General features: G+C 26.6%; 1 protein-coding gene across 1 annotated transcript in view; it reads left to right on the plus strand.

Moving 5' to 3' along the window:
• The first annotated feature begins 9,704 nt into the window (after nt 1-9,704).
• LOC129965995 (astakine-like) overlaps nt 9,705-15,652 on the plus strand; it is a 120,379-nt gene continuing 114,431 nt past the window's right edge. The window contains exon 1 of the mRNA XM_056080324.1: nt 9,705-9,860. The gene's annotated coding sequence lies outside the window, so the exon portion shown is untranslated. The remainder of the gene's footprint in view (nt 9,861-15,652) is intronic.

Below are 15,652 nucleotides of genomic sequence, written 5' to 3' on the forward strand. Positions count from 1 at the left end.
TTCAACTTTAAAAAAACCGCAAGAATTTCTTTGATTCTCGAGTTGAGTCACAGAATTGATTTCAGAATAAAAAGGAAAGAGTTCTTTTATCTGTTTCTATTCAACTTCAGGCAGCTGCATTTGTGAGTCATCTTTTTACTAACCGAGTTTGAATTCATTACAGACAGCGAAGGTTAATTGTAATCGGTGTCAAAATGGTGTCGCAATGGCGGAAATTCGCTTAAACTTGAACTTCACTTGGAGATCGATGTCAAACGTTAAAAATTTAATGTGTTTCCCCTTTTTCTTTGTTATGCATCTTTTCTAAATGGCAATGAATGTAAAATGAGTATGAAGGTAAATGGTATTAAAACCATTTCGTTGTCAGAAAAGAAGGTACTTTAGAGATATATGTGGATTCATAGGACGCTGTGATTTTTTTATTAAAACCAAAAAAATTTATAAGCATTCAAAAAAAATTATATTAGGATCATTAGGTAAAAAAAATTATATTAGGATCATTAGGTAAAAAAAATTATATTAGGATCATTAGGTAAAAAAAAATTATATTAGGATCATTAGGTAAAAAAAATTATATTAGGATCATTAGGTAGAAAAAAATTATATTAGGATCATTATTTAAAGCAAGTTACTACATTGAAAAAAAATCGTGGGTGTTTTTTTTTTAAACAGGTTTTTTTATAAAATCTTTAGAATTTTGTTTCAAAATATATTTTTTGGGAAATTACACTGATTTTATGTTTGCATTTACTCACGTTTTAATGCCATTTTGCATCTTTAGATGCCATTTCCGCAAATTCTAATTTTTGATAGAATTTTCTTACGAAAAACATCATAAATTAAAATCTAATCTTTATTTTTTGTCCAAATTTGGTAAAATAATTTTTCAATATACTCTATATATTCCTGAATTGGAGAATAAGTAATCTATTCATTTAGAAATATTTTATAGTTTTTTTTTTTCGTAATTCACAATGGGGAAAAGATAGGAAGTTTCGTGTTATTTATCATTTGAGCTGCGATATTTAAAAAATGGATAAAAATATAGCTTATTTTTTAGTTCAGGAATTAGATTATATATTTCTTAATAAAATCATTTAATAAACCACTAAATATAAGATTTTTTTTTTTTTGCTTTATACCTCTTTTTAGCCAAAAAACACCCTTTTCACAATTTTTTTAAAAATAAATTAGTCGTTTGACTGGTATATTTTGGTTTCGTAAAAGCTTCTTAGATCTTTTTTTATGCAAATATTCAAAAATATAACTATAACTACTAACTAAATATACTATTCAAAAATATAACTCTAAATAACTATTATTATACTAAATATAACTAATTCCAAAGGTTATTAAAATACTTTTATTTCCTTTTAAATCAGAAATTTACTTTCATTAATCTCATTTGAAAATTTACTTTATTTTGTTGTTACTAAAAAAGAATGAAGTGTAATAGGCTTTTTTTATTTTTATTTTTAGCTAGAAAACTAATTTTATCGAATTTTGTTGCGTTTAAAACCTTTTGTTTCCAGATATAATTATTGATTTATTTTATTTATTAGAAATTGTAACTTGTAATATTTTAACTGAGTTTTTTATGTATAATTCTAATCAGGAAATTATAAATTATTTTTCATACCAGTGTATTTCCTTTGAAATAAGTCATACGTATTCTGCCTCCTTCTTTGCCTCTGAACACTCTAATTTTTATCATTTCAAAAATCAACTGTTTCGTAGCAATAAAATAAATTTTATGGCATTTTTAAACTATTCAAAAATTATATATTTTTAAATTATACATTTTATATACATTTTTCAATTCTTTAGCATACAAAAATATTCGCGTATTTATAATATGCATCCTATGTCAAAAGAAAAGGTGTACTCATCTTTAAAAGTAATGCAAAACTATTCAGAAACATATTGCCATTTTAGGAAATAAAAATTTCTAGAAGGGCATAATTTTTCAATAAAAATAGAGTTTTATGCCCTGCACATGGCGACCGGTTTCCTCAAACTGTAGATTTTATGTTGACGCGTGACGACAATCATTTATATCAGCAGCCATTTTACTACTCAATACAAACTATGCATAGATCGTTTTACTTTTCATGAAAAGTTGGCTTTTAGTTGTATAAAAAGAACTAGCATCCTTAAATGGTTGACTGTAGCAAAAAGTATTGACAAAATAATGGAAATATCGAAAATAGTCCCCGACAATATAATTTAACTGAACAAATAAGACATGACGAGGTTTTCACCTTTTTATAATAAAACCCTTATTTTGACGAATTTAAAACGAAGATACAATTTGCATCAAATGTGTAAAATTGAAAATATAATAGAATTATAAAATTGGACACGGCAATAAAGCGACTAAATTTTAAAATGTTAAAAGGTATATACATTTGTTTTTGTAACAAAAAACGTATTTATAAATATGGACATAAAAATTCGTAAACATATCAGATACTACAGAAATCGAAATTACTCAATAAAATTTCATCTACTTTTGCGCACAGATGCAACGATGCATAAAGAAGTAAAGACTGAATAAAATGTTATAATGAAGGTTTCATAACAATTAATTAAGTAATTAACTTTTTATGGATTAAAAACTATCGTTTCATACATAGAATCTTATTTTCAGTTTTCCATTTCTAATCAAAAGAAACGTTATAGATATTCTAAAAAAATTATTTGTCTCTGAATTGCCGCTTGCATTGTTTATAATTTTGTTTTCAAAATTTGATATCCGAAAAAATTATTTATATAATAAATTAATTTTGGCTATTTTTTAAAAACATTTGCTGCAAGCTGTATTTTTTTAAAAGCTAAGAGTTTTAAAATTTATTTCTGATTTTAATAAAAAAATTAAATTGCAAACGATAAAAAGAATTTGCGCATTATATCTTCTATGGTTGCGTTGTTTTCTTTACAAATATATTTAAAAAATGCGTTATTTACGTATGTTGGCATTTCATCAATTTATTTAGTACAAAACTTTTTTTTTATTTTAGATTTATTTTATGATGTTAATATAATGCAGCCGTCAATAATTGATTTGATTTGAAAGAAATATAACACGAATTATGTTAAAAGTTCTTTATGTTTAATAAGAACTTCCAGTTTTGCTCTTAAATTTTTGAAGCGCAAAAAATATTTTATAACAAATGTTTCATGATAATTAATTAGGTAATTTTTTTATTGATAAAAGATAACAAAATGCTTTAACATCAATCAAAGCAGACTATATTATATAAATAAGAAAAAAATGAAATGATAATCTTTACGCTGATGAATAGTTAGAAACATCTTGCTCTTCAGTCAACATTATAGAATGTCCATATCTTGAATATAAGAATTTTTTCTAAGGTTTTCTGATATTCTTTGGAAATTAGAAAATATCTCTGAATGATTCTTTTAAAATTTTAATTCATTAAAAATCGAGGAATATTATGATATGTTTCCACTATAACTTCTAAAAATGCTATAGCACAAAAATTATTTTCATACCATCTGAAATTTCAATAAACTGTATTATTATTACAAACATCACTATTTAGCTAATCTACAATATTGCCGCATAGAAAAGAATCAGTCGATTCTCATAGAACTGATCTCCTAATCAAGGAATTGTGAGTTCGAATCCCGTGATTCACAGTTTGTGTAAATATTTAATTAATTGATTTTATGTTTCTCTTTATTTCATGTTCCAGAAGATTCTGGACATTTCTTTAGTTTACCAGACAAGTGTTTAGGACTTTTCTTACTGTCTCCAGAAAAGTATTCTGGAACTTTCCCTGCTAGTATAAAAGCAGAAGATTTGTCAGTCACTGTGTTCTCAGTTCAGAGTTGAGTTAATAAATTGGCTTAGCTCTACTTCTTGTGTGTGTCATTGCGTTCCACACTAAAGTATCTACGTGACAATATTTTGTCTAATTTTAATAAATTTATAAAAATACTTTTGGCGGATGAGGGAAATTTTTTTATGTTTATCAAGTGGTTAAAATATTTGTATCAGAAAGACGAATGTGCATTTTCGACTAATTGGAAATAAAATTTGTCACTAAACTACAAATGTAGCCGTAAAATCAAATACAAATTTCATAGATTTTCATCACGTATAATACATCCCGTTTTTGAATTAGCGCGTTTATATGTTTGTGAAATTATAGGCCAATAGATTGCTCATCCATTGACGGATTTAGTTCCAAATTTGATAAATATTTAAATATTAGATATCAATTCCTCATACCAAATTTTGTCAGTCTAAATCTCTTTGTTTTGCCGAAATCTACAAATTTGGTATAAATACCACATACTATATTTCATCCATCTAGCTCAAAACCTTTTTGAATTATTGTATTCACATGCAAAAATATTTACAAAAAATGTGCTTTTCGGACTCGGGATAATCCGAAAAGCGGCGATATTTTAAAATTTCATGTTCAAATGTGCCGAATGTTTACAAAATAAAATGTTATACCAGAAAATAAAAAGTTAGATAGATAAAATTTGGATCATAACTCAAAATTGTAAATTTTATATCAAACTCGTTTCAGAAGTGACCATCCCTAAATATGTACATTTGAGTGTTTGTGGCTGCAAGAATTCGTAAATGTATGACGTAGGTGAATAAAATTTGGTATGTGGTCTTCAAGCTTGTATAAGATTTTTGGAACCAGACAGTGCAAAGGAAGGAGTTTAAAATGCACACGCAGTTTTATTCATATTAAGAAAGGTAAAACAGGCCATACTGTATCACAGAAGAGAGTGGAGATTGCTCAAGCTTGCGAGCTGTCGTGACCTTCGAGGGTTTGCAGTTTCTCTCCACAACTCCCCATTTCATTCAAACATATAGACCTTTATTGCGAAAACTGATAAAGGAGTACTATACTGTCTAAGTATATGAAAAGATATAAGGACGAACACTCTTGCTACGTTTTCATATAATCCCCTTTGGATAAAAATTTGTTAAAAAAAAAGTGTTATTGTATAGTAGAAATTTTTTTTCTGAATGATTTGCTTAACACGGAGAAAATTAAAAGTTCTAAATTTTATTTAACTTGACTTGTTTTATATTCGTAAAGATGAAATTTTGTACAACACAGTAAGACTAGAGATTATATATCACTTTAATATTTTCAGTACTTAATTAAAAATCTAATAATTAATTTAATTTAATATTGATTCTGTCTTAGTGGTGCCACCTGGCGCGTAATATAAAAAAATGATTTCAAGAGCTCGTATTATTTATTATAATGAATCATAGACTAAAGATTATAACGTAGTTAGTTATTAAAATTAGTTAGTTAGTTATTTATTCTGCTCTATAGTGCCTTAATAAAAATTCATTAAATTTTTTTCTTATTTCATTTCCTCCAAAGAATATTTTTCAGTTAAATAGAATATTTATTTTCAATAAAAATTGTTTATTTCTTTATATATATTTTTACTTATATCTTTTTCAATATTTCCACAAAAATATTGGCTAGATTAACCTAATATTCCCTCAAACGGAAAACTTCTCAAATTTAAACAGTGCCGAAATTAAATTATGTCCTGCCAAAGCGAATTTCAGGATTCAATCCTGAAAGTCCAATTCGAATCAAAAGATAATTATCCACAAACCAACACTCAGCTTCAAATAACTTAATCTTCCCTTAACAATTAAGTAAGCGCCAGTCGATTGTAATAATCAGGAAAGTGTTGAGGACAGCTCCGCTTGCATGTTATCTTTTCGATTTAACGAACTGGCAACGCTGCATTTAAGGAAGGGGTCATCTTCATTTGAAAGCGTCCGACGAAGAAGACTAATTAGCTTTGTGTTCTGTATTCAACTATTGATGGTAGTGGAGGAAAACGGACTCCTAATGGATTTTTCGGATTTTCTGTAGGTGAACCTAATTGCTTTTCCTTATCGGGATAAGAGCTCCGAGACTGCTGCTAATATATTTATTTTGATTTATGTAGTGTTTGTGGATACCTGAGTTGTAAGCACAAGTACGGTATTCTGAATATTTTCCTCTTATACCCAAATCGTCGGAAAATGTAATGAGAATCTTTAAAAAAAACATGCTTATTAAGCAGGTATATTGTAAAATTTCTAAGGATTAATCATTTCATGGGCTTTTTTAAAATTACGGCGTCCTTCCATTACCACAGAACTAAGCCGTATAAACAAAGATTGATATGACTGGCTGTTATGCTCATTTATGTTATCCAAATTTTACATAAGAAAACAACGGCCAACAAAAGTTCAAAGAATCTTCCAACTGTTTGTAAAAGACTAGAAATCTTTTCCATCATTTCTTTTAATATTTTTAAATTTCCAGGGTGTTGTAATATTGTGTTAAAATTACTATTCATAATGAGTCTTCCTCTAATTTCTTTGAGTTTTACTCCTTCTGTTATATAGTGCTGAACTGAGCCTATTTCCTGACATATACATGTGTGATCTTGCATTCTTCCGAATCTGTAGAAGTATGCAGGAAATCTTCCATGTCCCTACATAATCATTTCAGAGGCTATAAGACTTTTTAACCTTTAATTTTTCGAAATTTTTATGATTCTATTTGATAATCGAAACCCTTCTGAGCATTTTTTTTTTGGCATCGCGCATGTGTTTACGTTAATTAGTTTAAAGCACAAGTCTTAAAAGTGAAGATCACTGTTGACTTTTCACTCAGAAACGCTTACTTTAAAGTCATTTTTCTAAATGCTTCATTCTCAGAGCTTGTTCGCAAGATTAAACAGAAATGGTTCATCGTATCTACATGAAATTTTCCCAAGTATGCTTTTATTATAGTATATAATAAAAAAAATCATGCAAAATCAAAGTGCTATTATGTATATTTTTTTAGTGCTTGCTAATATGCTAAAAATGATTTTTAAGAAAGCGTTATATTGAAACAACATAAAAAGTAAAATAACTCCAGTAAATCTATTAAAATATTTATATCTTTGGATGATTATCAAGTTATGCTCATTGGGAGTAAATTGGTGTCACATTTGTTAATATAAGTTACTCGTTTTCAGAAAAACTTTGCGCGCAAGCAGATTCTGTCTTCGACAATTTATACGGATTATGTTTTTTCACATATATTATATTTAATGAAAATTACTTCACTGACTTAAACATTTATAATTATACGGTTAAATGTCTTATAAAACTGTGGTAAAAAATCTATCAAACATAAGAACTTTTTCTTACGTTAGGGGGAGTTGCATTTTACTAATTTTCGAGGTCTCTTTTAGATGTTTAATGTCCAATAACCGCTTAATAGTTTCACTTCTTAGCATGAGAAGTATATATATGTATATTGGAAAAATATTATCCAAGGCATCGCCCGATAATTTATTATTGAGAGATCTTAATTAAATTCGATATGGAGACTTTAATTAGTATCTAAAAGCTTTTTGATCCCGAAAAAAAAAGCATTTTGAAATTATGTCTATGAGTCTCTCTATCTATTATGGTTTCGTAAATTGAATAGCTGTAAAAAGTAAGATGGGTGAAAAAAAACTTATTGTTTTGATATCAAAATTATAAATTTATAGATTCTGGACCAAATTACTCAATGAGAACAGCAATTTTTTTAAATACCTAATTTTATTTAGAGACAGTTTTCAAATACATGATATACTTTGATAGTAAATTAAATTGTTGAAAAAGATGTTCATTTGAACTCATTAGATAAACTCGTCACAAAGTAATTAAACAAACCTTTTTTTTCCAGAAATAGGCTTTCTACTTTTTTCACGTTGAAATTCTATGGATTTTTAGACTGTGGATCAGATGCAAAAAAAAAAAAGTTATTTTCCTACTCAATGGGACTTTTGGGAATCAAAAAATGCTTCAAGAACATTAAAGTTGTATGAGTCGTGCAGTTTTTCTCTTAAAGTAGGCCAAACATATTTTTTTAGCTCAAAGTAATTTAAACTTCCAACAAACTATAGAAGTAAAGCTCGAGAAACTTTGAAATAAAATTCAATATTTTTGTTGTTGAAATATATATTTCATATATACATTTATAATACCTCCATAAAATATAAACATCATTAAATAAAGGAGAATTTGGAAAGGAAAGGAAAAGGATTCTCAATGTTTTTCTTATTCCTCCTCATCTAAGCAAATCGAAAGTTAAAAGTCGAAGTCGAAGTATGTAGTTGACGCAAACGATAAATATATCGGGGCTTATAAACAACTAAAAACAATTGGGATAAAATATCTTTCATGGATAAGAGGAATCACGTATTAATAACTGGAAGAAATACACTTCGCATAATTCCAGAAAGAATTAAACGATTTTAAGTTAAAATGTTTGAAAAATATCATTTCGATTGAAAAGATAGCTTTACTTACAAATCTTGATATTTTGTTATGTTTAAGAGTACAGTGACGAATCAAAATAATATAAATAACCAAATGAAGTCACAAATTATGACAATACATTACAGAATAGTCGAGCATTAAAAGGAAATCAGAAATTCACAGTCATTTTCAAATAAGTATTGCTTTGTTATCCAAGATATTCCATCAGTTACCTTTAAATTGTAATATCATGCACCAAGATAGTATAGCATCACTCGGTAAAATTAAAAATTCCGGTTTAATTCCATACAAAAAAATAAAAATAAAAAAATGGGAATAATTCTTTGCTTGTATAAATAATTTCAACAATAAAAAAAAAATTCCCATCAAAAAGTAGTCACCTTGGTTTCAGTAGGAAACTTCTGACATTTATGATTTTCATGAAACGTTTTAAAGTGATAACAAAAATCAATTCATTAAAGAAATTGTCACAATATTTCGGTTATTACAATAAAGAGAGAATTTGATTCTTATTAATTACATAACTTTTGAAGGCATATTCATAATTCTTTAAATATTAAACTTCGTTATGATTGATTGAAAACTATAGTAATTAAACGATGGCATACACGTTGCTAATTTTTTAGCCATCAATTAAAGCTTTCATAAAATATTTCTGATTTAAAAAAAGGTAACAGCGTGTATACAAATTTAACGAAATTTTTCAATTTATTAATTAATATCTGCATTTAATTTGAGAGTATAAAATAATATTTTTTTAATTTCAAGGTTTTATTTAACATGTAGAATTTTATTTTAATAAAGATTTTTGTTTAAACTATCTCACAAATCAACTTATATTTCCAACAAATAAACTATCTTTCATCATTCAATTAAACTACATCCATTCAATTTGACTTTTCTTTTCAGATTAATATTTAAAATTAGTCTGCATATTTCCTGAGCAGTTTATATAGCTTCCCAATATTTTATTTCTATTATAATTCAGCTTCAGTTTTGACAAAATGCCAGGCAATGATTAGTGCTGGGATTCCACCGAAAACGAAATTTGCATATCGACCATTTCCGCGTACAGGTGGGCGAGACCGTGTTTACGGCGACCCCGTGTCCGTCATCAGATGACCCAGCCTTCAGCACAGGTGAAGATGACGGCCGAAAGAAAAATAACCAAACGATCACGAGCGAAAAATGAAAAAGAAAAGAACGCCCAGACCGAACAAAGATGGGAAGTCCGATTCGAGAGAACAAAAAATAAATAAATAATTTTTTTAAAAAATTGGGGGAAAGAAGATATGGAGGGGAGAAAGAGCCAAACGATGCGCGCTGGTCGAAATCGTCCGCTGCTACCTCTGCTTCAGAATATAAACTGAATTTACTCTTTTACCGCGCTTCAGTTGGCAGCGCCTCAGTTATCGTCTGCTACTACTCGGTCTTCACTTGTGAGGTTCAAGCCGTTCGAAGAAGTTCCCCTTGCTTTCACCGCTTCGGAATACTGGGAGAGGGTTTGCGTTCCGATAAGGAAGTAAGTGGCCGCACGAGGTTTTTGTTTATCTTGTATTTTTAAGATTTTTGAATTTCTGAAAACTCATAAGATGGAATTCTGATTTCACCTTTGTGCATATTAGTTAAAAATAATCTATTCTTAAAATTGAATGGACAGTTCTCTGATTAATTTTGATTTATTAGAATGACTTCAAATATTTAAAAGAGGGATTGTTTATTGTTTTTAAACCACTCTTTGTTTTTTTAAATTTATAATATATTTTTTAAAAAATTGATATGTAAAACATATAATGAAAGAACGATGTAATTTTAAATATCATGTAAATTGGAAAATTGTTTCAAAATAAAATAAGAAGTTCTCCAAAATATTGGAGATTATATTAAGGTGCTATAAAATCAAATCAATTTTGGAAAGTAATTTTTATTTTCTACGTAACAAGATAATTAAAAAAATTAAAGCGTTTTTCTGAAATTCGACTGAATTTTTGAACATTTATTTGGATTTAACAGACTCTTCCAAAAACATGGACATTTGTTTTTGGAGATTTGAAATAAATTTGTTAAAAGAATTAAAATATTATTTTGATAAAAAAAAATTTTTTTGCAGAAAACTATTTTTTATACTTTTTTTTTTATTTGACAGTTCTTTCAAGTAGACTAAGTTTTCCATATTCGTAAGAAGAATGTCCTTTTTTAGAAATAGAATCAAACATTATATCCTAATATAAAAGCAATATGTTCGAAAGAGCCTAATGAAGTTTTTGCAGCTTTTATTGTTTATTCTATGCAGAAAATTATCTACTTATTCATTACGATAGATATTTTTGATATTCAAATTAAAAAATTCCTCAATCTAAATGACATGCTTTATTGACATTAATATTTAGACACTCTTTATTTTGAGAATAAAATTTTGAATTTCAAGCTAATTATTTAAACAAGGAAAATATTCAGATGAATGAATTTTTAATTAATTTATCATTGCAAGCCTTCACGTGCTTTATTCCTAGTGATTTCTTTAATTCATGTAAAAAGAATATTTAATATTTGTTTTTTTACTCTTAAAGTATAAAAATTTAAAAAGGCTTGTATTTTTTTAGACATTTGAATATTAATATAAACATCAATTTGTGTTTCATGTATCTTATGAAGGTATACAGTTTCCCAAAAATGATCGGACAACTTCGAAATTTGTCGAAATAATTTTTTTACATTAATAAAAATATTTCATAATGGAAATTTTTTAAATGATATTTGAATTAAATTCTTAACAAAATTGAACCTAATACTTTCCAATACCCAAATAATTTTGTGATAATTTTGCAATTTGTAGTGATTTTGTGACTTTCTATTTTAAAATACTTAAATCTAGACTGTTATTTATTATGCTATTAACAAAGTTACTTAGTCCTAAGAACTATAATTCCTAATATATACTGACATATAAGAAAGCCATGTTTCATTATTCCAACTAAGTTCTTACTTCTTCTTTTCGCTGAGACAGGTCAACCGGAACTAAAAACGATCAATTTTCTCTCATCTCCAATACGAACTTATTTGGATATACTATTCCAATTAATACACGCTAATTTATCATTTCGCAACGAAAAGTGGGGGAGAGTCTGACTAAATGCTTATGTAAGTCAGCTGATTTCAGTATTCACCTTGTAATTTCCGGTGAACTTAAAGTAGAAAACTTTTCACTAGATTCTGTTAAAATTTTTTCATCACACAGCCGCAGGATTTTTGTATTTCTTCCCATATCAATTTTTTTAAATCGCACTGAGTTAAATTTGCCGGACGACCACTTCTCTTATTTCTGGTTCAATTTTCCTTTTCAAAACATATTAACACAGACTAAAGGATTGGAAGAGGCAAATTCAATAATTAAGCAACATTTCAAAATAATTTACTACTTTTACGATGAAAAATAATCGGATTTAAAGCATCATTCGTTGTTCCCTTCCGTTTAAAAATCATTTGTAAAAAATAATTTATTCTTTGAAAAATGTATTAGCAAAAACAAAGTCGAAAGATAAATAACTATGTAAAATGATTTTGTAAAAATTCAGTAAAAACGACGGTTGATAATACTTTTAAAAATTGCTAGTTAATAAAATTATGTATTTCAAAATTTTCGGATAAAAGCATATTTATTAATACACATTTGATAAAAAATGCGTTTATCTTAAAATTTTACATTTTTTTTTCTAAAATAAATGTGATAATTACTTACTTAATATATAAATGTTGCATTTTTTCCTTCATCTTTGATATTCTATTTCTGGAAGATACATTCCCAACGTTTTTGATGATCTGTTATTTATAATTCTTTGCCAAAACAAAAATTTCTTACTCCATGAAATTTCTCATTCCCTTATGTTCAACTTTTTGAATATGAAAACCAGCTTTCTTTCTTGCTTTTCAATAAAAAATATGCGTGCATTTTGTCACAGAATAAAAATAAATAATTTATCAAGAGATGCTTTCTTTGTTTTTTCAAAATTGAATATTTTAAGTTTTTTTTTTCTTTATAAAGTCGCGCACATATTTTTTATGTTATATAATAATTTTTATAGAATTTTATCTTTCATTAAAATATATCAGTACTCAATAACTTGAAAATTATCTGTAATAAAAAGAATATTTCCATGAGAAAAGCTTAACTTTTGTTTGCTGCATCTTTTGTCAGGTTTCTTTATTTTTACCTTCTGGAATTTCGAAATAAAATTTTAGAGTAAAATCAAAAGAAAAAAGTGTAGAACTTTTTGTCTTTGATCATTAATAATGAAAAGAGAAATGCTGTAATGTTATGAAAAACGACGAAATTGAACTTTTTAAAATTAAAATATTCCTAATGTCTTTAAATTTTTTAATTTCAGCTTTAAATCACTTTTTTTACAGCTTTAGAAAAAAAAATCTGATTCCAAAAAAAAATCTTATTTGGTGTTTGACTAATGAACCTAAAAAAAGAGAAATTGTATTTCTTCAATTATGCTTTTTAAATGCTGAAATCAAATACTCTTTCAATTAAATTTTCAATTAGATTGAAATTTTTTTATGTTTCTTGTTAAATAGATAATTTTCTAAGAATTATTTAAATAATTCTTCAAGTCTTTAACAAGATTTGGAATGTGTATTATTATTTGATCTCTAAAAACTTTGTTGATGACGAAAATTACGAAACAAAAAATCAATTATCTCCTTCGTTTAATGAAGTTTTAAAATTACTGAAATTATAATTCTCAAAGGAAATGAAAGAGAATAAAATAAATATAATACTGAGAAAAATTATTAAATTTATTTTGCATAATTATAAAATTAGTTTCATATATAAGAAATAATTTGTTGAAATGAATTGCAATTAACTATTTTCTACATTCTATTTAAAATATCTTACTTCATATTTTCGTTTTGTCATTAACTTTCAAAATAAGAATTTTGAAATATATATAAAAGCCATATTTAAACTTAAAGGCCATATTTATTTTGTGGGACTATTTAAATTGATTTAAAGGATATTTAATTTTTATATTTGACAAAATATGTTGCAAATCTTTCCGCAAAGGATAGCAAGGTTGTTGCGTAAAATAAAATCACTAATCCTGTTTTTTCACTTAAACTTATATTTCTTAGGGCGGCTGATTCTGGAACCTTTTTAGAAATTTCAAAGTGCCCCGTTCTTTTACTGTTAATTCTTTATTTTAATTTAATTAATACCTCATTTTTGAAGCACCCTCCTTACTGTCACAGACACTCCCGGGGACATGCCGCTTCCCGTCAGATGGACTCGCTGTCGCCTCCACATTTCAGCCCCGAGCTTATCTAATTAAGTTGTGAAATAAACAAATAAAGAAATAAAATTAAAAGTTTAATTTTCTTTCTTATTCATAAATCGTCGCGATGTCATTTGCAAGATGAAAGGTTTGTAGAGAAAATTTAAGCATAAATTAAGTGTACAAAAGCATGCCACTTTTTTCAATTGAATAAGGGATCGTAAACGTAAAGTCAATCACTACAAAGAGCTTTATACCTGTGAATAAATTAAAGGAAAGGAAAGTATACAACATAAGTTTAATAGAAATCAAATTCATAAAAGCGCAAAACACAGCTAAATACAAATTTTTTGAATACATTATATCATATATTGTAGTTGCAGTTGCAACTATAATGTTATCTAAAACTTATAACAATGTTATTTATTATTTTTTTAAAAAACTTATCAAATTATTAAAAACTTATACAAATAAAATTATCTTATAAAGGTTTTATACAAATAAAATTTTTATAAAGATTTTATATAAATAAAATTATTCTGCACAAAAATATGCAGGATATCGGCTCTTATCTTGGCTCAATAACTAATATTTAAACCGATAGTGAGAGACATATGATTCTAGATAGAAAAATGCTCTAAATAACATGAAAAATTATAAATTATGTTTTTTGAGTCAATAAATATAGTTCATAAAATATTGTGGATTCTAACCTCTTATAGAGTTTCCTTGCATTATCAAATATATATAGTAAAATATGCCGGCAATATAATATTTTAAACAAAAAAATGCATTATTCTATAACTAAAATTTATCGACTTATGAAACGTTTGAAAATCACTATTTCAGACGATTTTACAGTTAAATACGCAGTCTCGAGAGAAGGGATCGTTTGCAAATTAAAATGTTGAAATGCTGTGTTACTCTTTTTTCGATTTGTTCAAAAATTAAATTTGTATTTCTCTCCAATTTAGGTTAAACATCTATAAAAAGATCAATTTTAGTCATTAACAATGGATATTAATATGTTTTAGAGATACACCATAATTTCTTAAATACGACGAGTAAGACTGAGTGACTCTATAAGAAGGGGATTTCATAACTTTTCCAGAAATGCTTTTGTTTATTCAAACCCCATATAATGTAACTTTTTCCTGTCATTTAAATTATCATCCATTTCAAATATATTTTGAATCCATAATATTTTGTACAATTATGGCATAATATCCATAATATTCAAATAATTTTTTCCATAATATTTTGTAAACTAGTCAATAAATATAGTTTACAAAATATTATGGATTCTAACCTCTTATAAAGTTTCCTTGTATTATCAATCATATATAGTAAAATATGCCTGCAATATAATATTTTAAACAAAAAATAAAATGCATTATTCTATAATTAAAACTTATCGACTTATGAAACGTTTGAAAATAACTATTTTAGACGATTTTGCAGTTAAATACGCAGTCTCGAGAAAAGGGATCGTTTGCAAATTAAAATGTTGTAATGCTGTGTTACTCTTTTTTCGATTTTTTCAAAAATTAAATTTGTATATCTCTCCAATTTAGGTTAAACATTTATAAAAAGATCAACTTTAGTCGTTAACAATGGGTATTAATATGTTTTAGAGATCCACTATATTTTCTTAAATACAACGAATAAAATTGAGAGACTCTGTAAGAAGGTGAATTCATAACTTTTCAGAAATACTTTTGTTTATTCAAACCACATAAAATATAATTCATCCCGTCATTTAAATTATTTTCCATTTCAAACTACATGTATATTTCTAATAGCTTAGAAATTAGCTACTGGACCACAATAAAAACGGATATTCCATGTATAGATTGTGTATGATCTTTCTATAAAGAGTAAGAGTAGATATTGTATTTATTATTAGTGAACAATACATATAAGGATGATGATAAATAATGTGAAGAATTTTCAGTTGCAGAATATCGGCTATAGCTCTTTTTAACATTTTGATTTCTTTAAATTTACTTTAGTCATGATTTTTTAAATAGTCAGC

This window comes from Argiope bruennichi, chromosome 4, assembly GCF_947563725.1.
Source record: "Argiope bruennichi chromosome 4, qqArgBrue1.1, whole genome shotgun sequence".
Lineage (NCBI taxonomy): Eukaryota > Metazoa > Arthropoda > Arachnida > Araneae > Araneidae > Argiope > Argiope bruennichi.